General features: G+C 39.8%; 1 protein-coding gene across 4 annotated transcripts in view; it reads left to right on the top strand.

Moving 5' to 3' along the window:
- Positions 1–25,402, top strand: part of ptprdb (protein tyrosine phosphatase receptor type Db) — a 188,015-nt gene that overhangs the window by 28,194 nt on the left and 134,419 nt on the right. For all 4 annotated transcript variants that reach the window (XM_075462768.1, XM_075462766.1, XM_075462767.1 and 1 more), the window contains exon 3: positions 4,532–4,557. The gene's annotated coding sequence lies outside the window, so the exon portion shown is untranslated. The remainder of the gene's footprint in view (positions 1–4,531; positions 4,558–25,402) is intronic.

Here is a 25,402-nt window from a genome sequence, read left to right as displayed (position 1 = left end):
TTACTCTTTTGAACGCATATTGTTTTGAGAAGCAAAACCCTTTATTTTTGTGACCCCAGCCAACTAGCCGGACTACCTTCATAAATGCCAAAACGAGGCTGGAACTCGGCTCACAGGACGCAGCGGGGGGGTAAGAAAATGTTCATAAATAATATTGCTCGTATGGGATGTCATACAGAATCATGTCAAAGAGGCGAACTATCCCTTTAAGCAAGATTTTAAAGGGATTCAAAAGGGAAAACCATTACACGTTGCATCCCACTTGGAAAAAGACAGCACTTACTGAACAGTTTATGGATTAAGTACCTCAAGACAGCAATTTTTTTAAAGCGTTATAAAAATTGTTGTATGGAAAAAGCTTGCCGACATTTAAAACAACTAGCAAGCTAAGCTGATGTCAGTTTGGCTAGCTTTGCTGTGAAACTAACATTAGCTTTAGCTTTCAGAGCCATAATTACTGCAACAGCAGGAACAGATTCTCTCAGGTGGTTTGGTGAACAGCATGAAGACTCTCTGTCTAAAATAATGACGTTGCAGGGTTTTCCGAATAGAGGAATTTCGTTCGGGAAGGTTTCTTGCTAACACGAACGGTGAACCTTTTAGCAACCCTGAGTGGAGCGGTGGGTGGGTGGGTGGGTGAACTGTCCAGTCCAAAGCAGTTTAGGTGATAGGCCTCCATACGACTTTGAGGGGGAAATTCTAGCAACTAAAAAAGTTGACAATCACTTGCCAGCCTTGACCCTGAGAGCAACTTTTTGTCACATGAACTTTGCTTTCTGGTGAGACTGACTTTCATTATGCCTGTGGAGGAGCAACTTTCTTTTTTTTAATCAGTGTCGAGCTGTAGGGGGAAATATTTTCTCTTAAGTTTCATCACCAGACTTTATAGTCTCTTTCTCTCACTATGTCCTCACTTTCTTAACATTCACCGCTCACTTGTCAGCTCTGAAGCGCAGCTTGCCTTAAGTATTGGGATTCAGAGTGTAAGCTCATCTCATTATCTCCGTTTGCGCGCGCGAGTTGCGTGTGTTGATGCGTATGCACCTCATGCACGAGTGTATAACGGACTATGAGAGTGTGAGTGAGTGATGGGTGTGTAAGCTTCCCTCTCTTGCGCTCTGTTTGAAATAAAGCGACAGATAATCGCAGGGCTCTGGCGAAGCGAGCTCATCTGAGCACCAATCGATACGGGTGCCGTAGCTTCAAAGCAGCCCTTCAAAGAGGAGAGAAATAGCCATATGCTCTCCGTGCTGTGTGTGTGTGTGTGTGTGTGTGTGTGTGTGTGTGAGAGAGAGAGTGAGATCGGGTGTGAGAGAACAAAAGCCAGTGAGAGACAAATTCAGAGAGTCTTGTTGCGCAGAGGAAACAGTTTTCATTTGACTGCAAACATTACCATATCACAGTTGACTTGCAAAGTGCTTGGTTGCAACTGATGTCGCTGTTTAAATTGGACAAAATCATTCTTTCGTTAGCTGGTAATCTCCTGATATTCCGACTCTGTCATCTTTTATTCAGCAAATCAGCAGCAGCTGTGGCCTTTGTTGAGGAGACACATGCGCACACTGTCACACACTCAAAGAGACAGAGTTTGAAGGCTGGGAGACACGGCGGTGTGTGGTGTGAGTGAGGCGGAGAATAGACTGCGCCGTGTGCCGCGTGACAGTGGGAAGGGAATGCATGCAGGAAGGAAGCGTGTGAGGAGGATAGAATGACAGAGTGAGAAAAGGAGAAGGATGTACAAGGAGATGTGATTGTGTGTGCGAGACTGAGAGAGAGGGGGGGGGTGCTGTGTTTTGCCATGCCATCTCACCTTCTTCTAAGTGAAAATGAGAATGTATTTTTGACTTGTCTACGTAAGAAAAATGAGAAGGAAAAAAAAAACTTGTCTGGAAGTTTGTGCGTGAGGCTTGAGTGTGATGGAGTATGTGTTTATGGGTGTGTGTGCGTGTTGTTAACACAAAAAAAAAAAGAAGAAGACGTATGCGTGTGTACTTGTGTGTCAGCGTGTCTAATTAGCTGAGACAAGCAGGTGTAAAACAGTAATTAATGGCGCAACTGGCTGACTTCATTATCGCCACATGAGCTTTCCAAGCTGGCTGAACAAACAAGCACACACAGGCAAGCACACTTTAAGAAAACATTACAGCATACTTACGCACAGCATGCATACGAGTGTGAGATAGTGTGTGTGTGTGTGTGTGTGTCTCACTGCAAAATGACAGAGCGGTGTGGGTAAGTGGACACAATCACTGCACACGTCACTGCCTGGCCCCTCAAACACTCATTTAGTCTTCAAATGGACTCATTACTAATGAATCACAACTGCTTTAGAGCGGGCTGAGCACACAGTAATGGTCTGGCCATCCTCCAGAATTAAGACAGAACAACACACACATACTTACACGAGCATGCTCACATTGACAGAGATTGAGAGTTGGGCTCCAAAAGCCCCAATTACCTTACCTTGCCTGCTTACCATATTCAATGCAACACATCAGGCTATAGAGCTAATTACAAGTACCCCACATGTAGATGGAAAACGTTCAAGGATGCACACACTTATTGGGACGGGATGATATGTGACCAGAAATATCCCCCTTTTGTTTGTGTCTGTGGTTGTTAATGTTTACAATAAACTCGTTATGCAAGATATGGCTGTCATTGTATCATCACCATAAGTCATTATTACAACCCCTGAGCCCAACAAGCTTTATTGAATCATCAATAAGACTGTATAATTTAGTGATTCCAGTTTAAGCCAGATTGATTTACGCTCCGGTGCTCTGCCAGGCTTGAATGAGATCAAATGAAATTAGATGCCGACAAATGCAGCGTATTGTCATCCAGTTATGAATCTGTTTTTTTTCCTTTAATTTTTCATTCACGAACGTTCCCTTCACGATGGTTTGCCGAGACATAAATATTGCTGATGCTCTCTCTTGCTCTGGTGCGTGAGTGAGATGGCAGTGATTGGACAGAGTCATTTGACCTAATGAATATGTCGACAGCCTGTTTCTTTCTCTCTCCATTAAACACCAGCGGATTAGATTTACTGTGCTTACTCTAACAACTTAAAGACTCCATCAGTATGCCACTTTCCAGACACAAACACACACACACACACACACGTTGGCACACAGATTGGCCTCGCTCAGTCGATCAATGGCCTCTTGGTCAATGTCTCTTTTGGGAGGGTTATCTATCAGCTCCTCACTAATGAAACAATCTAATCGTTGTGTGTGTGTGTGTGTGTGTGTGTGTTGCATGCACTCCAGGGTGTCAGATTGATTTTAAAGTTCATGGATATGGTGTCATGTTGTTTATTCTCAGGTTAATTACCAGCTATGCTATTTTATGTACTCTAAGCCACACGTGTGTATATCATACATGCATTTTCCTTGACGGTTTTAAGAGATAATTACTACCATCGTTACATTTTCTTTGATGGAAAAGCTGCTGCCATTAACTGTGGTTATGCCTCTTTTTTTGTGTGTGTGTGGTAATCCCAAGAACCTCATTGAGTGTATGTTTGTGTGTAGGTGTGTGTGTGTGTGTGTGTTTGTGTGTGTGTGTGTGTGTGTAGAGATATTTTTAGGAGCCGTCACTTCTTCCCCGGACGACACAGTCTTACAGAAATACATGAAATGACCACAGTCTCCTTAACATTAGGTGGTGACAGCATGCAATTTGCTGTAATTATGCACCTATCAACACCTGTATAAATAGCTTAATGTTCGATGGAGTCAGTCGGGTGGTTTTTCAAAGCTGGAATTTCTTTCGTGACCTTTTCAGAAACTCAGTGGAGATCTTCGACTAATTCGTCTTGCAAGACCACATTGTCTTCTTTTTAGGTGAGGTCACCCTGACAGGTTTTCAAAGTAGACATTTCTGAACCAGGAAAAACTTCAGCCACTTCTATCCAGCTGTAATTCTCAAGGCATTTTTAAGGTCACGAGCAGCCAAGACCATCAACAAACATGTACTACCTGCGTACTCCTTGCTCTACATTCAAGTTAGCAGCTATTCTTCTTTCAATTCTGCAATGTGTTCTAAAAGCAGCTCCCTTAAAAGCATTTTTTTTTTTTTTAAATCAGTGAATTTATTTATTTGATGCTGCAACTGTCGAGGCGTTTTCAGAACAGCAGAAACTGTTTCACGTTGCTGCCTCATGCCGATCTGGTTTGGGCCACATACGCACATGAACATATGAATAACAGTAGAGATAATGTGGAGATCGGCACTGAGTCTTTATATCGGAAAGTTTGAATAAGCAAAAGAGCAATTGGGAATTTATTTAGCGTGAATTTGAGCCTGAATGCACCCTTTGGATTTTCCAGCGTGGATGAAGGCCTGTACAGACAGGAGAATGACGCTCCAGACAAATAGCGCTGTTTCTCTTCTTTTGTGAAATGTCTTGGGAAGTTGTTGTTGTGCATCCAATGGTAATCTAATTCCAATCTTCTTCTTTTTTTTCTCTCTCATGCCCTACCCGCTCTCCTCTGCCTCCTCCCTGTTTCCCTCCTCTTTGCAGTTTGATGTGTTGAAGTACTTCTGAAGGTAAGAGTCTCATTTTGTGCTTTCCTGCTTCTTGTTCTGTCTGTCCCTGATTTTCCCCCCATAAAACACAGCATGCCATCAGCACTCGCCACAGTGTATGGACCTCAAAACGGCCTGGGAGCTGAGAGATGCATTTGGCTCCGTGTAGCACAACAACACCGAATTAGGATAAAGCGAGTGCAGCAGGCAGTGCTCTCTCTGCGTCCGACGTGCACACAACTGTAACAGCGGGCAGCATTGCACTTTTATGTGGATTTTTACACATGCTCGAAACATTTGAATCCTAACTTCCATTCATACATTTCAAATCAACGTGATGATGGTGATGCCAAGCGAGAGCAGTGTGCTGGTTTTCAAGCTTTAAATCAACGTGATATATCATCAGAGTTGTGGTGTAATTGCTGTGGTGTAATGCACAATGCACACAAGTTGTAATAAAGCGCAGTAAATCTTCTGCTGCAGAGTCTTCCAACTGAATCTATCTGTCACAAGCTGTTAGTCATAACAAGGTCCATCTTGTGGGGGGGTGGGGGGGCGCAGGGAGGACTTGGACTGTTTTAAAGGCAATGACACTGTTATTGTTTATTTATGGACTACAGGTTTCAGCTGTAGTATATCTCAAACTTATTACTTTCAGGCTGGGGTGCTCTGTGATAATACCAGCTGACTCAAAATACTTTGAAACAAATATTGAATGTGCCACAGTGCCATACAGCTGGGTCTGACCTTGCTCTTTGGCACGCGGGGTGTCTGTGTAATATCTGGCTGCAGCGTGTAGATGTGAGCGCGTGGTCTGCATTTGCATTTTTCTTATTGGTTGAAAGTGTGGTTTTGATGATAGATAGTCCATAATTTTTTTTACATGACTTTGCCTAACTTGCTGTGAAATGTAACAAACTAGGCTAAGCTTCAATATTTATGCTGTACCTAATGATTACCAGTTAAGAAACGGTAAATAGACTGTGTTTCTATTGCGTTTTTTTCTAGTTGACACTCAAGGTGCTTTTTCACTTCAAGCCACGGTCACCCATTCAGACACACTCACGAATCATCACTTGTTACAGGCTGCATTTAAACTTGTTATGCATTGATGTCTTCTTTGCAAATCAATTCAATTGGATAATCAATGGAAGTCAGTGCATCGTGGAGCAGCCTTTATCCTGAGGGACTTTGTTACTTGTAGCCTTTGGTCCCATTTCTGTAGTTTCATCTACAAACACTCCAAAGATAACAGAGTTTGACAGGCATGAATTAATATTTTGCACCAACAGGGTGATTCCCAGTGAGCTAGTTGAAAACACGGCATATCTGTACAGCATTTTATTATTATTGTACTCGTCATGTTTTGGAATTAAAGATAGTTTCCCTATTGTTAAATTCTACTTGTCATTTCAATTCGGCAGATATCTGTGACACGTCTGTTCATTCTTGGAAGGGCTTAAAGATTCAAAGCCGCTTTGTTCAATTTTGCAATGTTCATCCCTGCTGATGCAAAGAAATGTCTCGTAACTTTTTTCTTATTCTGAATATCATTAACATCAATAAGTTAGGAATAATTTATTTCACATTCTTTTCATGGTTATAAAACAGTAATATTAAATTGGTTTTATGGACACATGCGTCAGTTGCATTTTCCAACATATTGCATAGAGTCCCATGTCAGTCCCATGCAAATTCTGTTCAATTGTAAGCAGCCTGTTTGGCTTAAATGACGAAATCTATAAGTTATTTATAGTTAAGATGTTATCAGAGCTGTTATGTAGAGCTTGTTAGTACAGTACCATACAGAACATGGTTATATTCAACTATTAAAACTATTTTTTTCTGCTCTTATTGAGGTGTCTGAGACAGAATTTTGTCAAAATAGCTGTTGGTTTACACACAGTGACCATTCTCTGAGCCCTGTTTTGACACAACTCTGAGAACAGTCTCTTTGGAGGGGCGGAGAGAGTGAGCAAAAGCTCAACCCTGATCACATCTGGTGAGGTCAGCAGCTACTTTAGTCGATGCAGTAAATGTAAAAATAATGAAGCTATTCCTCCAGTAATACCTCAAAAGTCCTCTGGCTTTATACATACAGTATATATATATATGTGTGTGTGAGGTTGACTCAACATTCCATCACTTCAGCTACCTCCTGAGATGGTTTCTAAGAAAGAAACCCTCTTACAGCACACGTTACATCAGGCTTAAAAGTGTAATTCAATACAGGTGTATAGATAGATAGATAAATACTCTAATGGTCTGAGTGGGAAATAGTTTAGCAATGTAGCTGTTAGCAGTGTAAAGATTTAGCAAGAGATGCTAGGAAACAATGCTCTCTGCTTGACAGTAATGGACCAAGCTGGAAATTTCCACAGTGTAACTCTTAGTTATGTATGTGTATCATTGATTATAGCGTTTAATCATTTTATATATTAACGTCATTAAACAATTGCACTTGAAGACCTATAACTTTATTAGAAAACGGGCTTAAAATGTAATGTTAACACATCGAGAGCGGGACACTGCATTCAATGTAACAAAATAAAAGTGAGGTGAGACCTGCTGTTGTGCTGAAAAGTATTGCAACTAGAAAAGTAATGCCGTAACGACAATGTTAATCTTTCAAAAAGTAACAGCTGTAACTCCGTATGAGGTTTAAGTTGTCTTCATTACCTATGTGGTAAGTTAGTGTTAGCCGGTGCTAAACCAATAAATAAACAAGTGAACAAACCCTGACAAAACACATCTTAGATACTTACTTAGATAATTCCTATTTGTAACATGTATATGAACTGAACTGAGTTTAATGATGCTTTTAATCTACACGGTATTTACAGATGTAATTTGATTATATACAGTAATCTAAACACAGCAAAGAAAAACAGCAATTGCACTATTAAGTAACAGTAAAGTATACCATATTTAAAAATAAATCCAACAAAAACATTGTGGTCGAAGCCACTCAATGTGACTGCCGATACTTTCAAATGTAAAACTTGGTTCAGTGTAGTAAACACGCATAAAGGTCCAAGAGTGTGCTTGATGTCCAGCCTATGATTTTGAACACTGCATCCTGTCACATATCAATAGTAGACAGAAAAAGTCTGATAATTGTAGTGGAATTTTGTTCAGATCTCCCACACACAAACAGATGCCAGTTCACCAAAAGAGGAAGTTTTAACCAAACAGAAACCATGTGAGTGTTCTCCACAGTTTTTTTTTTTTTTTTGCTTTGCTCTCAAGGGTTGTGAAAAAGCACAAGTGTGTATCCGTGTGTGTGTCTGAGGGCATGTGCCTACATCTAAGTCTTTGTCTCTGTCCTTGTGTGTGTCTAGTTCAGTGTTTGGAGTGGGCCCAGTTGGGACTCTGTGTAGAGCCTCATTAGTGGCTGAGGTTTGGCCGGCATGCTGCTACTTGAGACACTTGGGGCACTAAGTCATATGCTACTCCACTGCTGGCCCATCTGCTACGTTGGCCCCCACTTTAAACTTTTGTTTCTCTTTCTGTGCACATGTCTCTTTGTAAGCAGAATGTACCTGATGTACCTACAGTCACTAAAGCCTGATTCTAAGGTCCTAATACATTACATCACTGTTCCACATTCGGATAATTCTGTTACTCTACATCTTAGACGAGAAATATATTTTACACTATATGACATAAAACATAGATTATAAGCTATACATTATGAACGCCTATTGATTTAAAGGTTCACAGGTTTGATAAAAAGCTACCATCCCTCATCCCACCTCATAATGTCACAAAGATAAAAGTATTTTATCAGAACTGTTTGTCTTTGACAGGCAGTATATTGCACTGTTGTTGTGGATTCAGTTAGTTTATCTGAGGACATTTTGGCACCATTAAAATTGAATTAGATTAGCTATTAGCCGTTTTTTAAATATTGCCTTGATTTTCAATAAAAAAAACTTTCAGAATTTTTGTTCTTCACAAAGGCATACATTTTCGTTGCATGCGGAATTATTGGAACACCAATGGTTACCAAAACATATGCAAGTTGCTGCTGAATATGTTATAATGCGTGGGTTTGCGAGGCGTAAGGACACGAATGCGGACTTCAAAAACAAGGCTTGATTTATTTTCACAAAAACAGAACAAGGTTAACATAAGGCGCGGCTGAGCCGGATGACAAGAACGAACTAGGAAAACAAAACATGATCATGGAAAAATAAAAGACTTGACTTGTGCAAGGCACAAGGATCTAACCATGACTGAGAGCAAACAGGGAACCTAAGTACTGTGGGGACTGATGAGTGAACGAGTGCAGGTGAGGTGAGTGAAACTAATGACCTGGCATGGGAAGTGAGGGAAAAGCAAATGGCAAAACTTAACTAAACATGGACTACAAAACTAAAGACTAAACACCAAAGCATGAGAAACTAAAACATGATAAAACACAAAACATGGCACCAAACCCCATGTTCATGACAGAATATAATGAATATGGGCTTAAAGTGCCAAATCTCAGCTTAAATTTGATGGTGTTCACATTCAGACTGTAAGAAGAGTTTAAGAATTACAGCTCTTTAATGTATAGAACCGAGTTTTTAGGTCCCCTATGGTATAAATGGTATAAATAATGTAAATTATGAATATAGAAAATGTCCGTTTTTAATACTTTTTTGGGAATTCTTCCAAGGCATTGACCTTTAATGGACCGACCAAAGAGTGGGCTTCCCTCTTTGCGATTCTTTGTCAGGCTGTGACTACAGAGGTCTTCAGCTGTTAGTTTTGGGGTCTTTCTGCCTTTTGCTTTTCTTCACCAAGTGAAATACAGATCTATCAGATTGAAAGTGAGAGTAGACTCAGGACAAAGGGCCATACGGTCACACTGCCTGTTTCACACACCCTATACACATTTCAGCTTATTCAGCTTATTGCAGCTTATTGTCGCAAAAAAAAGAATGTCCTCATTAAACAGGCTCAGCCCTATATGGTGTGTTCTGCGATGCCGGCTTCTCCTTTCACACATGCTTCTTTGACACCTGACAAAATGAAGGTGCAACAGTCCTGGCTTGAAAGGCATGTGTGAAGAGGACTGCAGATGTTGTAGCTTCTGATCATTAGCAGTTTTACAATTTGTAATTCTTTCCATCATTTTCACACAGGTTTACTTGAGATTAATCTGTTCAAAAATAGATTTTTAAGTGCATGGCTTTTTTAATATGTTTAAGATAATGAAAGGAAGCTGCAGAGTATAGCACACTGTTTTTAAAAAATATGTTTTTCTGTGTCATGATTGGTTTTTTCACCATGTAATGAATCCTCTATATTTGCTGTCACGTATACAAACCGATACAGCTCATCTACTTCGTGGAGAGTGCTCCTTTCTACAGGAGATATGGTGAGAAGGTTCATCTTAGCCATGGAAAGGATTAGTGATCAATCAATAAAGATTTTTTCAAAGGCTAATGCTGATTATGTGGTGCACAGAGTGGCTGATGACTGATGAAAGGGCAATATATAAGGTTTAAAAATGTTTAATTTTTGTATTTGATTTGATGAAATAGAACTATTATGTCTGCATTGTCTTTGTTTGCTGAAGTGAATCTAAGAATATATGAGATAAGTGAATGGTAAGAGTTTAATCAAAGCAAAAATGGTAAGTGCCTCACAACATCCGACAGCGTGCTTTGCATCGTCCTGGCACTTGTTGAATTGTCTCAACTCTTTAGCTGTTTGATCATTGACCAGGGGTGGACTGGCCATCTGTACGTTCTGGAGAATACCACAACGGCCGGTGATGCGGGCCGGCCGCTACGCAGCTGTCACAGTGTTTTTTTCTTCTTTTTTTCTCTTGCTTATAATATACTGTTGTTCCATGTCCAGACCGATAGGAGGCAACAATGCACCTGCAGGCCCATAGATGCGCAAGCTCACTCGTCACTCAGTCGTGTGCAAGTGCAGATGGGAGAGACTAGAGATGGATACTGTTGCTACTCCTAAAAAAAGGAAAGAAAAATGAGGGGCTGAGAAGGTCGGGGAAAAAAATTAAGCAGTTAGAAAGCATCCAAATGTTGGAAGCTGACAGAAATGTTTGCCAGCGGCAGCAAGTTTGTCAAAGTTTGCGCCTGCGGTTCTGAGAGCCAGACCGCTGAGCAGGACGAGGCTGAGACTGCAGCACAGGGGCAGATAGATGAGGGACAGATGCATGAGCTGGTGGAAGTTCCACAGACAAGTGTAGGGCATGTAAGTATGAAAGGGGGAAAATTAGGGTTACTTGCTAGGTAATCTGACATTAGCAAATGTTATTTCAGGTTGCTACATTTTGATCTATACCCAGAAATGAAACAAAACTATTACAGTTGTTACAGTTGTTTAGCTCTAAAACACAAACATGTCGCAGACAACATGAATGCAGAAGAAATCCATTTTTAAGATTGCATGGAATACATGATGTAATACATAAACCCTGTTGTTTTTTTAAATCCATTTTTTCATTAGTTTATTTAGGTAGAGCATGTGACACCCACTCCAGTTCTACCCTGCATTACTTTGAGCGCCCCAAGTCAGACAGTCACAGCCTAGAAGTGTTTTTTTCTTACCACCCTCAGAGGAAGACAAAACACCTGACTGTACAAAAAGCATTTACACGCAAAGATGGCGCAGACAGAAAATGGCTAACATGCTGTGAAGAGAACCATACACTGTATTGTGCAGTATGTCTAGCATTTGACCAAAAAACAAATGAAACCAATCCCTTCATAAGTGGAATGCAGGACTGGAAACATACTAGTCAAAGAGTGGAGGAACATGAAAGAAGATTAAGGTTCAGATTTAATTATTTAGAGACCCGTGTCTTTGGCTGATGAGTTTTCGCGCATCCGTTGTGGGCTGGGCCGAGTCAAAGTCCAGGGCTGTTTTTTAGTCCCAGTCCGCCACTGCGTGTGACTGAATATCGTAAGAAGAGCAGTTTGGTGCTGATGAGATTGTTGGCTGGGTTTCTGTTAAACTATAAAGAAAATATGGCATTTCGCAAGGTTGAGTTTTAAAAGTGAAAATGCAGCAAGATGCCTAAAATGTTTTTCAAAAAGTAGATGTCGAGCAGACTGTCATTGTTCGTCCACCTTTCATCTTTCCTTCACTGTCTTTCAAACCTAACCACACACACACACACACACACACACACACACACCAGGAAGCCTTCAGGTGTCTGTTCTGCAGCTGTCTATAACCTGCATCACCAAACTAAGGACAAGTATAAAAAGACAACTGTTGCAGGGACAGAAAAAGGACAATTGGTTAGGATGGAATGTCAGGGCTACAGAAGGCATTGATTTGCAGATGTTTTTGCAGGTTGTGCAGTGCAGATATTAAATTGAATCAATGTTACACTTTCCCCTTGTAGTAAATGTGAAGAGATCTTTTTTTTTTGCTGTGATTGGTTCAAACAAACTTCCAAAAAAAAGTAATAATCTGTGGCCAGTGGTAGTAAGGGCAGAAGGGCAAATTGTTGGTCCAGCTAATTGGTCAACCGCTACAAAGAATTTCTAGTAGCTGTTTTTTCAATAAAATTAATGTTTTGATGCTTTCTTTTTGGTCCAAAATTCCAAGCATTCTGCTCTAGTCACCATTGATTGAATTGACCAAAAATAAAGCTTTATCTCTTTACCATTCTCTGTTGATAACATAACCAGTGCTGACCGGTAGTGATGCAGTAAAATGTGGTTAAACTCTGCCTGACCTCAGCGACTCTATTATTCAAAACCTAATCTCAACACTTCTGATCTTCATGATATATTAATGTTTAGAGTAAAATAGAATAACAATGAAAGGAAGCTGCAGAGTATAGCACTTTTCTTCAGGTGTAATCTTATTGAACAGCACTACTGCTACTTCTGTTTTTTTCTCCAATTTCACTTTCATTTTTAAAGAAAAGAACAACCGAAGCTGAGCAAACCTATAAAGAAATATATAAAAACAAGCTGACAAAAGTTGCAAGAAACTGTAAAAGAAAACGCTATAAAACTTCTAGAAGATCTTTAAGATAATATGAAAAAGACAACATAGAGAGTATTAATATTGGAACCATAAAAATGTGGATACACAAGTCATTTTCTAGCACAAAACACAACCACGACAGGTGTCGGTTCTAGTTTGGCCCGAGAAATTGCAAAAACTGAGGTTAGAGACTTTCCTGAATGTAAAACCGTATATAATATATACTTTTTATAAGGGGAGCAGATGAAAATTATTAGGAGAGTCGAATATTCTAAGGCCAAGAAATCAACATACTGTGACGGCATTGATATGGAATTGGTCAACAGCATCAACGACATCAGTGTCATGAAACCGTTTGCCTACATCAGTCATTGCAGACTGTGTAAACCACCAAGGTTATACCAATATGACATGCTGGAGATTAACATACGCTCACTAACAATAGGCCTATTTCATAACTCCCACAGTTTTCTAAGTTTTCGAAAGAATATCCCACAACAGATCATATGAATTCATCACAAAACATAATGTGCTCTATGAAAAGCAATATGGATTTAGACCTAAAAGAACGACAACACACGCACTACTTGAATTTGTTGATACAGTAACAACTGCAGTTGAAAATAGTAAAACATTTCATACTGTCGACCGCGATTTATTTTTAAATAAATTACATAGATACAGAATGGGACTGATCGCACTATCAAGGGTGAAAAGTTTTCTTAAAAATCAAAGCCAGTTTGTACGAATGAATAATATTAACTTTCAATTGAAAACTGTTCCATGTAGTTCCCCAGGGATCCGTCGTAGGATCACTGCTATTTCTACTGTACATGAATGACGTGTGGAATTTCCGAGACACTTAAGACAATACTTTGATGAGATAGACGACGCCAATTAACTGTGCTGTGGTAATGATTTGGAGCAACTTCTAAATAAAGTGGAAAATTAATTAAACGAAAGATTTAGCTTGATTACAACAAATTAGCCTTGAACTTCAGTAAAACTCATTTTAGAATACTTGGAAATCGCTCAACCACCACCAATAAGAAACTTGATGAATGATAAAGAATTGAAAGATTTAATTCTAATTCTATTTAATTTAATCTGAAATTAAATTTCTTGAAGTGATTATACAAAATAGATGACGCTGGAAGCCACATATCAATTATATTAAGAATAAAATATCAAAATCAGTTGCAATGCTATGTAAAGTTAAAAATGTTATAAACCAAAACTCTGAACTGTTCCTTTTATACTTCCATATATGACGTACTGTGTGGGAGTGTTGGGAAATACCTTCGGAACAAACACTCATCCACTATAGATACCACAAAAAAGAGTAACAAGAACCATAAACAAAACCCATTTAAAAGAAGAATGTAATTTACTTTTTATGAAATCAAAAACACTCAAATTTGAGGACTTGGTTGACGTCAAAATAGCCCGACTTACGTACAGGGCAAGAAACAAAGCATTGCCCCACAATATTCAGAATTTGTTCCAAAAAAAGACAAACATATCGTGAATTGAGAGGAAATGACATGTTCGATAAACCGTCTGGAAGAACCAATGCAACAACATATCACAGCATTACAGCTGAGGGAGCTGGTGTGGGGGGCAGCTGCACTGAGAAGATAAAAAATAAATAAAAAATGTATCACTACATAAATTCACTGAACTATTTAAAACCAACATATTAAGAAAATATTGCCAAGAAGTTCCCAGCACTCAAGTAAGAAAACTATGTGGTTATTTCCTGGTAATCTTTATATTATTATTGTTACCATTATGATCATAATTGTGGCAAAAATGTTTGTTTATATAAGAATGGATACGAAAATATACGCATTGTCTGTGTGAAGTTTCCTTTTTTCTTTTTTTCTATCAGGGAGTAGGTCTTAATAAGTGTAAACGTCTACCTTCTCCCTTCTGGATTAAAAAAAACCCATCACCATCAGACTGCTGATACTAACCTCTCTGATTTAGCTTTGTATTTTATATTATTCTATGATATTTGATAAAAACCATGATCATTTTCTAATTGGACCAAACGAATGATTTTGCCTCAACCCAACCAGGTAGTGAGAGAAGCGCTTTACTAAAGTGCTGTCAGGACGTCTCCCAAAGGTCCATGGATGAAAGTGCACCACATGGCTGCTCCATCCAACCCCCCCTTCTTTCCCTCTTATGCAGACATTGTGGCTTGTCCAACGATAGACTTGACAATAGCCGCTTTTGGACAGAGCCGTTCTAAGAACGGTCCTCCTCGAATTTCGTTCTGATAACTGTCCTTCCCCAGCGGAACTGTTTCACACATGAGTCGGGACCAGGTCGGGACTGATGCGGCGCAGCCGTCTGCGTCAGTGACGTGTTACTTTAGCGCCCCACGCTCAACAACAAAACAAAACAAAACCCGCGAAAAGTAAGGAGAGAAGAAAAAAACACCACCAAAAAGCTAACATGGAGAGCGGGGAGGCCACCGTGTTCATGGTCTGCATGATGGTGATATTAATCATGGACGATCACATCGGGCGTCTAACATCGAGGCTGGAAGAGCTCACAGAGAGAGTCAGGAGACGAAGGATGGAGCGCAGGCCATACTTCTTGGTTTCATGAAGGAAGAAAGTAGAGCAGAGCGCCGCAGACAAAGGAGACTGTCAGGGTGTGGTGTTAGGGAGGACACGGATGCGGACTTTCAATAAACAAAGGCTTGTTTTATTAAACAAAAACAAAGTGTCAACATAAAACGCGGCAGAGCCGGAGAAAAACGTAGCTATAAACAAAACAAAAGGACATGGCATGGAATAAATACTTAGCTTTCAAAAACGTAGGAATCATGGGACGCAGGAATATTAGCATGGGTTACAAACATGACATTCAACAAAGATCCGGCAAACTGACAGGGGAGGCAGGAAACTAAATAGGGAGTGAGTGCAGCTGAGGGAAAAAACACAGGTGAAGTGAGTGAACTAATAAACAGAGTGCAGGGAAACTAAGGCATGACAAAAAACTAAACATGGACTGAAAACAAAAGCATAACCTAAACATGAAAACTAAAAATGAGTCCCTGGGCGTGACAGAGACCAGTGTCAGTTTAACTTATTAAACACGCGCCGGTTGTGTCCGTGTCGTATGAGGAAACATTTCAGCCGTGACAGCATGACATGGGGCGGAGCTACCGACCACCACACACCTCCGTCAGATGTGTTCCTATAGAACCCTGAAAAGACCCAGCTGAGGAGAAGGAGCTAAAATGGTTACAGGAACTGAGGGCTGTGGTCCCTCAGTTCCTGTATGTGCGAATGCTGGAGAAAACGGCCCCGTGGATTAAAAGGTTATAGGACCTGCCAAAGGTTCCTACAGTCCGAATGCGGCTAATGATGTCAACTCCGATGTGGAAACACTTATTTAAGGTGTATTTCAACCACCTTCAACAGCGGGAGGTATAATTAGAATTATTATGAGTCGTATTAAAGGGTAGGAAGAAATGATGGCTTTGACCGTTTCAGTTGGAAGGCTTGCCACATGTCTCATTCAGCAATGCCGCGGTAGTTCAGAACACCCACTGGGGTGGAGGTATGCTGCCTCTCTTTGGTCATTCATCAGCGCACCATTACAGCACAGTCTTTGCAATCTTTTTTTTTTGTTTGTTTGTTGGGCTGCATGAGCAAATGACTCATGGGGTTGTTCTCTAATGATGATAACATCAGACTGATGGGCCACTTTGTGCCATATTTACCGCAATGTATTTTTTGACTTTTCAGTGATTATTTAGTGAATTTACAGGGGTAACTTGTTGGTCTTTAACTTCTGATCGATTGTGGGCGAATCTGTGTGTTGCGCTGTGAAAAATATGTAGCTGTCAGTCAATCTAGTCGCTGTCATTGCTCCAGATGGCAGGCACGGAGAAAAGATGAAGAGGTAAAAAATTAGCCAACTGATGACTTGGATGTCAGATGATTATATTTTGGGAGATGTTTGAATGATTCTGCTTGATTTAAAAGTCTCTCTCTGGCATCTCTTGTGGCTGCCAAGCTGCCCGATCATTTAAAGCTCATGTTACAGGTAGGTAAGCACATGTATGTACACAGTAGAGAAAGTATGCATTACATGGAAATGAGCAGGCAGACTGGCCGCTACATGAAGCGGTCCAGTAAACAGTTTCACTCTTTATGTGCAACAACACTAAACAACTTAAGCTGTGTAATGTAAGGTGTTTGTGATAAAACTCGTTAACAGCCTTAGCTTTAATAGCTCTTCTCAGCAGGAGAAAGGTTAATTATCGCATCCTGCTACAGACAGACAGGACACCTCCTCCTGTCAAGGACACACACACACACACACACACACACACACACACACACACATAACTCTGAACCACACAAACATGCAGACCATCAAACAAAACAGTGTGTGTGGGCAACTGTCACGTAAAGATGTAATCTGGCATCTGCTTGGCCTCATTTCCTCCTCACCTCGTCTGCGCTTCGTCGTCTCCTTCCACGAATATTCACAACATGACAGGATCGATGGCACGAATTTCATTCTCGTCGCTCATAGAGAAGAAGTTGGAAAAAGTCCCCTGGCATCATGTTTCTTGACTTTGATGCAATTTAGTAAAGGTGGGGAGGTTTATCAGATCTCTTAAAGAAAGCAAAAATGAAATTACAGATGGGTGGACAGAGGTGTTCCCTGGATGTGAAGCAGGGATCCGTGGAAAATGATTGCTGTTGTGTTCTCTGGAAAGTGACAACTCAAGAGAAACCATAAGATGTTGGATCCTTTTTCTTATAAAACTGGACAACTCTATTTTGAACTCTGACAGTATCTCTGTATGCTTTTGTGCCATTTTGCACCCTCTTCTCAGCGTCTGTTTCTTTTAATCTTATTTTTGAACCCACTACGTGTGTTGTCCCCCATCCACCTCCTCCCTCTCTCAATCCTCATTTCATTGCCAGTCTAGACAGCAACAGCAGCAGTTACGAAGGCTTGGAAAGGTGGAAAAAATAGGGTGAGAAAGAGCGAGGGAGGGAGGAAAGATGGGAGGAAAGGACCCAAGGGGAAAAGGAGAACTGCACAAGAACAGAGAGAGATTAAATAGATTAGGTGGAATGGCATATGATGAAAGTTTTGAGGAGTATGGAGAATCGAATCTAACAAAAGGAAGGGTAAAGGAGGATTGGAGCTAAATGAAGGAAGCAGGGGAGGGAAAAAGGATAGAAGTATCTGAGCAAGTCAGGTAGGTGCTGGGAGGAGGGGAGAGGTGTGGAAAGGTTATTTTAATGCAGGGTAGCAGTCAGGTGATCAAGGTGGGGAGAGAAAGAAGTGCCAAATGGGGGAGGAAGGAGGGTGATGATGAGGTGAGGTGAGGTGTGGTGCGAAGGAGCAAATGAGGTGAAGAAAATAAGTGTGGCAAAAAGGGGAATGGTAAAGAGTTGTTGGTCCCATGTAAAAGTGGAGGCTAAAAAGAAAGAAAAGAGAGCAGATGGATGGATGGATGGGAACAGTGTTGTGGTTTTACGGGAGGTTGCTAGCTGCAAGGAAGTGAGGTGGATAATAAGGCCATAGCTCATTCCTGTGGAAGTGTGTGTGTGTGTGTCTCAGAAAGCCTATGTGTGCACAAGTCATGTGTCTGTGAGTGCTAGGGTTGTGAAGAAAAGCAGCCTCTATCCTATTAGTGACTACCTCTCACTGGATGACTTATACAGACCTCATTTTTCACCAACTGCATGACAGCAGATACTCAGAAAGAAACAAACACAAGTGTGCACCCGCACACTTGCACAATTGTAAAGCCAGAGGAGCAGTGACAGCAGTAATGTGCTTCTACTTCCTCATGTGAAGAAACAATGGCATCAGAGCAGTAAAAAAAAATCCCTGCCAATAAATTCAAATAGAAAAATACATAGAAAAATGCAATAATCAATATGTAAACGGTAAAATTCATAATTAGTTCTACTTTTAGTCATTTAATTTTTAACTGTATTAATTTAACTTAACGTTAATGCACCTACTTATTTACTTTGCCATTTTTATTTTTAAATTACATTATTTTAAATTTCTTTCTGTATTATTTTCTTTCTCTATTTATTCCCCCAAAATAAATGATATTCTTTAAATTTTTCACTTAATCTTTCAAATTCAGAAATTGTTTATTTTATTTTATTTTTTTGACTATTTGCCTTTTTCCCCCTCCTATATATTTCTCCAAGCACATATATTTTCACGTCTCTTTTTGTACATTCCTGTATGAATTTCTGCTTCACTTCACTGTCTTTCATTGTGTTGTGGTCAGACTGAATAGATTTTATTTCACAAAATGGCGCCAGAAACCGAAGGTGTTAAAAACACTACTTCCTGGTCCTTTTTTTTTTTCATTCAATGAACTGTGACAGACTGTGTTCTCTCAGTCACCAATGGATTTACTTAAAGAATATCAGCTCTTTATGGAGTTAAAACAAAAAGCTACGCTGCAAAGCTAACTGGTTTTAGACCATTGCTCTGGCAGGAAGTTTAGCTAGCCACTAGCGTTGTTAGCCTTCCCCACTTCTTGTCTCTTGATGTGTTGAGAAACAGGCCCCCCAGGACACACTCTACCTTCACGCCACCTTCATTTTCATAATTAATCAAGAATGCATACAAAAATGTAAAAATGGAGACATAGAAATATAAAAGAACACATTTTGGTAAATGTGCTTCGGGAAATTAATGGCAGAAAGGGTTTTTAAGGGCAGAAAATGCAGAAGGTAAATATTAGAGAAATTGATATTAATGACTACAGACTACAGATTAAATAAAATGACAAAAGATTTAGTTGAAAATTTATTGTAAAGTTGAAATATGATACAAAAATAAATACATTTTGGGGAACAAATAGAAAAAGGAAATGTAAAAAGGAGATTATAGAGAGATAAATAATAATGATAAAAAAACTAAACAAAGAAAAAAGGAAAAACAACCAATTAAATCCATCAATTTGATTATGAATTAAATGCCAAAGTACATAATTAGGTGTACTAACACAGCGTTAGGTTAAAACAATTGAAAATACCTGTTATTTCATATTTTATACATGAATGCACATTTTTTAGATTATTTTTTAGTTGAATTTATTGGCATGATGATTTGCATATCAGTTCATTATCATGCCACTTCTGTATTTTTGTATCAATTTCTGATTTATGGCAGATTCAGTGCTCCCCAATTGTTGCATGGTCTGACACAGGAAACAACACAGTGTCTACCAAGCAGCTTCCATTTTTAAATGATGGCTTACAGCTAGTTTACTGTTAGCTAATATGGCTAACATTAGCAAGAAATCTTAGGCTAGGAAACACGTTAGAAAGAACTGTAAAGTTCTCCCCAGTGCTGGCACAAAAATAACTTTCACCACTGAATGTTCGCTACTCTTTCCAACAAAAAAAAGCTAGAATTCTAACCTAAACAAACAGAACTGAAGTCATAACATCACATTTGGTGATCATCTTTTTTTCACTGACTTCTGAACTTTAGTTAAAAAAAAGACTCTAAATTTCATCTGTCTTTCTCAAGAAAACAGTGAAAGATTTAAGCCAGAGCTTAAAATGTATAGTGTGAAGGTACCATTTATAGCTGTCAGTGATTATTGTAAAAGACAAACAAAACAAAAAAAGATCTTTAATGGAGAAAATGCATCTTAAGCAATAAGCGTGGCCTCTTCCATGGTTTCTCGTGTGCCTGGGCTGCTGCTATAAATCCATTTATGGTTTACCAGAATGGCATGTCACTTTTACTGATTGCACTTATTTGATTAGCACTCAAGCAATCTTAAAATCATCATTGAGAAATAATGCATGATCTTGTCAGTAGATGGCAAATATGTGGAACCTTAAAATTAGCAGGCAGTGTAATCTACATCTGGACTACCATTCCAGCTGAAGCCACTTGAGAGCACTTCTCCAACGTATCAGATGCCCAGCAATTACGGAATGCAGTAAATCATTTAAAAGATACGTTTGGGTTGAAAGGAATATACATACAACTGATGATATGTTTGTATTTGTCTGCCTTTGTGGGGGGAAAAAACATTTTGAAAACCACGACGAACATATTATTTTTGTATAGTTATGACAACTGTAAAACCAACTTGAATGAAACCAACTATTGAATTTGAGATATAATCCTCTCTGCTTATTGGCACTGAAAATGTAGTTTTAGTGCCGTAACATGGCTATTATTTATTATAACATCATTTACTAGAATAAAAGGCAGACAAAATAGTCCAGCCACATCGTATACACTTGCGCTATCGGTGGCAAGTTGTTCTTATCATCGCACCTGCTGAGAATCTGCTTTAAGAATGCAATACTTTGATACAAGAGTAGAGTCTTTAGAAAGAGGCGTTCCAAGCCCACACTCCACACAAATCAAGCCCGCTGGCAAGTGACAAATGGGCAAATGTGCAGACATCGGCGCCGAGCAAGATGACAACATACACATCATGTGGACGTTTGTGTTGTCGGGCGTTCTCGTGGATGCGCAAAAGCATAACGCCCACGTAATGGACAAGAATTAAGAACGAAGAAGAAATATTTCCCTCCTCACTACTCCTTGTCACATGATTTTTTTTTTTTCCCAATAAAGGCAATGCTATGTCATTTACATTTTCATTGTGAATGCTTCCCTGTTTGGGAGCCATGTGTTGACAGGGGCAGTGCAAACAGAAAAGCAAATGAAAACTTGGCATTCAGTCTGTCCGAGTTGGTCCAGGAACCGAGGAAGACCGCTGCCTGTTGTGAGCATGCAAATAGACCATCTTCTGCTCAGCTAACAACCTCGTGCACATGCAGTGGGTGTCTGACTACTGCATAATCAGTTGCTTTAGGTAATTGCAAGATATTTAAGAAAATACCCCCTTAATTTAAGTGGTTTGAAATTTGGACCAGTTCCCACAGTTCATAAACCTTCCCAGATCTTGTGAGTATTTCTTGGAAAATTTTGCAGAGAACCCACAAGGACACTTTTAAATCTAGCAGATGATGGGTACTTACCACACATAAACAGAAATCATCTTTTTAATCCAGTCTTGTCCTTTAAAGTGAAAGTTCATTTGTGCTGTTGCAGTTTACCACTTCCATTGTGACATTTTCTCCCGGGACTGAAGACTGACCCCATCGCACTCTGCACCCTTTGGAGTTCAAACAAACACAAGGGACTAATGGTTTGGAGAGAAGGGATTTCACTATCCATCTCAGTAATTTTTGCTCATTTAATTAAATGTATGCATAATCTTCCCTGTGAAGAATTTAGGGCAGATTTATCAGAGGGAAGAAAAGGAGAGAGAAAGCAAAAAAAAATGGGTCACATTCACAGTGGGACTGAGAGGCTTCATTAGGACGCCGGTTGCAGTCATCTTGTCGCCATTCTAATTCTGCCCCAGCATTCCCATTCAGCACTCGTGGGAATCTAATATCTGCCTAACATTTGCGACCTTGTCAAAAGCAAGAAATAACCAGGTGTCAGGTCGTGCCGGTCTCTCCCATCTCCACAGTGGTGACATTCAGCCACCTCTCTCTATTTATTCTGCCTATATTAAAGCTTCATCTCGCTTACTATTGAAGGAGAAATGTCAGGTGTTACTTATCCAAAGCTTCATAGCGTCTTGGTGGGGAAGAGCTGTGCTCTTTGTCTTTGCAGTGTAAGCACGAGGATGTTAGCACTGAGACGATTTGACGTTCCCTACGAGATTAGATGTACCGTGTAATTTTGCCTTTCAAATGATCACATGGAATGGGGAAAGATCCTGCCAAATTTTCTCCCCTTTAGAAGTTCTTCTTGAGTCCTATATCTTCCTTGCCCTTTTGTATTTTACATAATTCTCCATATCTGCCTCCCTCCTCTTCACACTTTTCCACCCGTTAATATTTCTTACTCTGTCGTAGGCCCTTTCTTTCACTCGTGTCACTCCTTCAGTCAGTCGCTCTCATGGCCCCCAGCACACGCGAGTCCAATATGTCTTTAAAAGTAGGACATTGCTGAGTAATTTGTAGCACCCAGGAAGTGATCATTTGAGAGTTGTCACCATTTATCTGTGACTTCAGGTCCGCCCCGAGCACACGGAAGCCTCGAACAGGTGTCGTGATTTGTCTTTTCATTGTCGTCTGAAGTAGAACTTGAAAATATATTTCACAAAGTCACGACACCGCTTCACATTGTCAGCTGCGTCATTTTACTGCGTCATCGCATGCAATTCGCTGTAATCAAGATTGGTGATAGCCACACTCTGCTTTAGTCATTCTTCCTGCTGGCGAGCCTGAACCAAGGATTTATTTATTTTTTGCTTTAATGTGGTGGGCTCAGTACGAGCTGTTAAGTTGTTTGGCTTAGAGATGAGTAGATCATCACGTTTGTACAGAAGTTGGTGGAACTTACTTGAACACGTTTAAACCTAAAGGGAGACACAAAAGATTTAGTCAGTTCTGTAGCTTTGGAACTTCTTCAGTACAGAACGTAGTGATGCTATGACGGTCACCTTGACTTTGATTCCTACTCTAGACTGTTTTGGAGTCTTGGGTTCAAAGCTATAGGGAATCAGGCACATATAAGACAAGTAAAAACACAATATTGTTGCATTAGGAGAAGCAGCATCGTTCCTACTGGTGTGTGAAATCAGTCTCTCGCAAGTCTCCGACCTTACAGATGTGTGAAAATTGACTGATTTTGCTGTTATAACAGCTGAAACATGATATTGCACTTAAAGCCACGTTAATACATTTTTTAAGGATCAGCACCACAAGCTTTTTACACAAGACAGACATATCATCCGACGGGGCTGTTTTGGTGAACGTGTTTGCAGGTACTTGTGAGATTTACTTTTCATTGTTCGATATTAGATATTCTGAGTTTGTAAAGTCAAAAATTTGGAAGAAGCACCTTTGGGGGGAAAAAAAGTAATATTTTTGTCACACTACCTGTGAAGTTATATGCCGGCAGTGGAAAAATCTACAAGTTTTATAACTTTCTTTGCTATTGTATTTGTATCAATAAGGAAGTTGTATTATTTTACATTCAGCATTTTGAGAATAAAACAACATCCATACTGAATTAAATACGGGTGATAGTATTGCCAATGTAGAAAGTAAAGCAATGTACTTTCCTAATGAACAAAAAAAGGGACACATTTTCTTATATTCTAACACTTTTATCTCACAGAACATCCACATGTTCCTCATAAATGAAAAAAAATGCAGTATTTTTTTCTCAGATTTGTACCCCTCTGTCCATTTTTACTTACAACAGTCCAAATAATCTATCACACAATCATTCCCGCTTTCATTGTTTATTCTCTGCTAACTGAGGGAAAATAATTAGAATCTGTGGTGGTTAAATACACTCGCCCTCAGTGTTGTGCATGAATGCGTTAAAATGAGCGCATTCGTGATTGGTGTTAATTTTTTATGGGAACGTTTAAACTGAACAAGACCCTGTCATGATTTTACACCAGCCATTGGTATAACTACTGTATATACAATTTATACGATAGCATTAGGACAATTAGGGTCATGTTTTTTTTTATTAATATGCAGAACTTTGTAGCGACACTCCCACAGTGGACAGCACGACAGAAACTGATAAGAAGTGGTTTAAAGGTTTCAGAAGACGGCTGTAAAGGAGTGAAATACAGTGAAGTTTGACTGCTGAATTTTGAAGGATGTAGTAGACTACTTTGCACAGCAGATCACTCGTAATGGAATTTAAACATTTGTTTTGGCTGGCCTTGGCGCAGACAACTGCATGTTGATTAACGCTGTCTTCACCTGTGTCCTGCCCTGCCACAAAGTGGGATTTTTTACCTGAGGAGGTGCTCCCTCGCTAGATTTAGTCACACAGCGGTTGCTCTGTTTTATTCGTTCCTTTTAGGCGTGCGACATGTTGTGTTTGTTGTATGTTTTTAAGTTGCACGTTTTTTCTTCATACTGCTGAAATGACCTTACGTTAGAGTGGTGTTAACTGAGAGACCTAAGGGTTTGTTACTGGGCTGGTTGAAATGCTTTAATCAGTGTGTGAAAATGATAAATGAAGTCATATTTACAGTCGAACGTGTTTGTTTGTTTTTTTAAATCACAGTTTGATTCTGAGTATCCTGGTGATTAGGAATAAAATAGATGTGCATGCATGTGCTGAGATGGTGGCGAGGTCCATGTTGCAGTGCCTCATAGCACATCCATATCAGGAGAATGATTCAGAGGAGGTCATAAGAAAGTGAGAATAGTTCATTTAGGGTTAGGGTGAACTTAGTTCAGAATGTGAAATGGTGAACTACGAACATGAATTAGCTCAGTTGTAACCTGTGTTCACTGAACTTTGAACTGGTTCTCTTTGAACTGGCACAACACTGTTCGCTGCTGCTGGAATCTAAACAGGCATCCAAGTTAAACATAGGTCCAAATTCAAGACTAATCAGAGTAAGAATGGGTTTTGTTAAATCACCAATGGTATCCGGTTTGTTTGTCAATATCTCTGATTTCGGTACATTAATTGGATCAAACAAGAACCTGCACTGTGTCATGTTCTTTCATTTATTATCTTTTCATTTTTAGGAGGCGGAAGTAGGACCATTTTTGTCCTGTGGAATGGATCCTAATTATGAAATAGCTGCTCTTTTCCACCTGCTACTGTAAGTTAGCTGACCTTTTGGATCAGGCCTAATTATCCGAAGGTCTGTTCAGGTCGGTTTGGGCACTGCCTAAGTCGCCTTCAGATCAGGTCTTCTGTTAATCTGTAAGTCATTCCTTCATAGTTAGAGTAGATACAGAGGGTTTATCAAAGACTGTAAATGAGGCAGTTGACGAATGGAACTTAACCCCAAAACAGTTTTTGCTCAAACAGGAAGTGCTTCAGTTTCCCAGAAGTCTTT

The sequence above is a fragment of the Odontesthes bonariensis genome, chromosome 4 (assembly GCF_027942865.1).
Source record: "Odontesthes bonariensis isolate fOdoBon6 chromosome 4, fOdoBon6.hap1, whole genome shotgun sequence".
Taxonomy (NCBI): domain Eukaryota; kingdom Metazoa; phylum Chordata; class Actinopteri; order Atheriniformes; family Atherinopsidae; genus Odontesthes; species Odontesthes bonariensis.
Note: the sequence above shows the minus strand (reverse complement) of the source record. Positions and strands in the feature narration are given on the sequence as shown.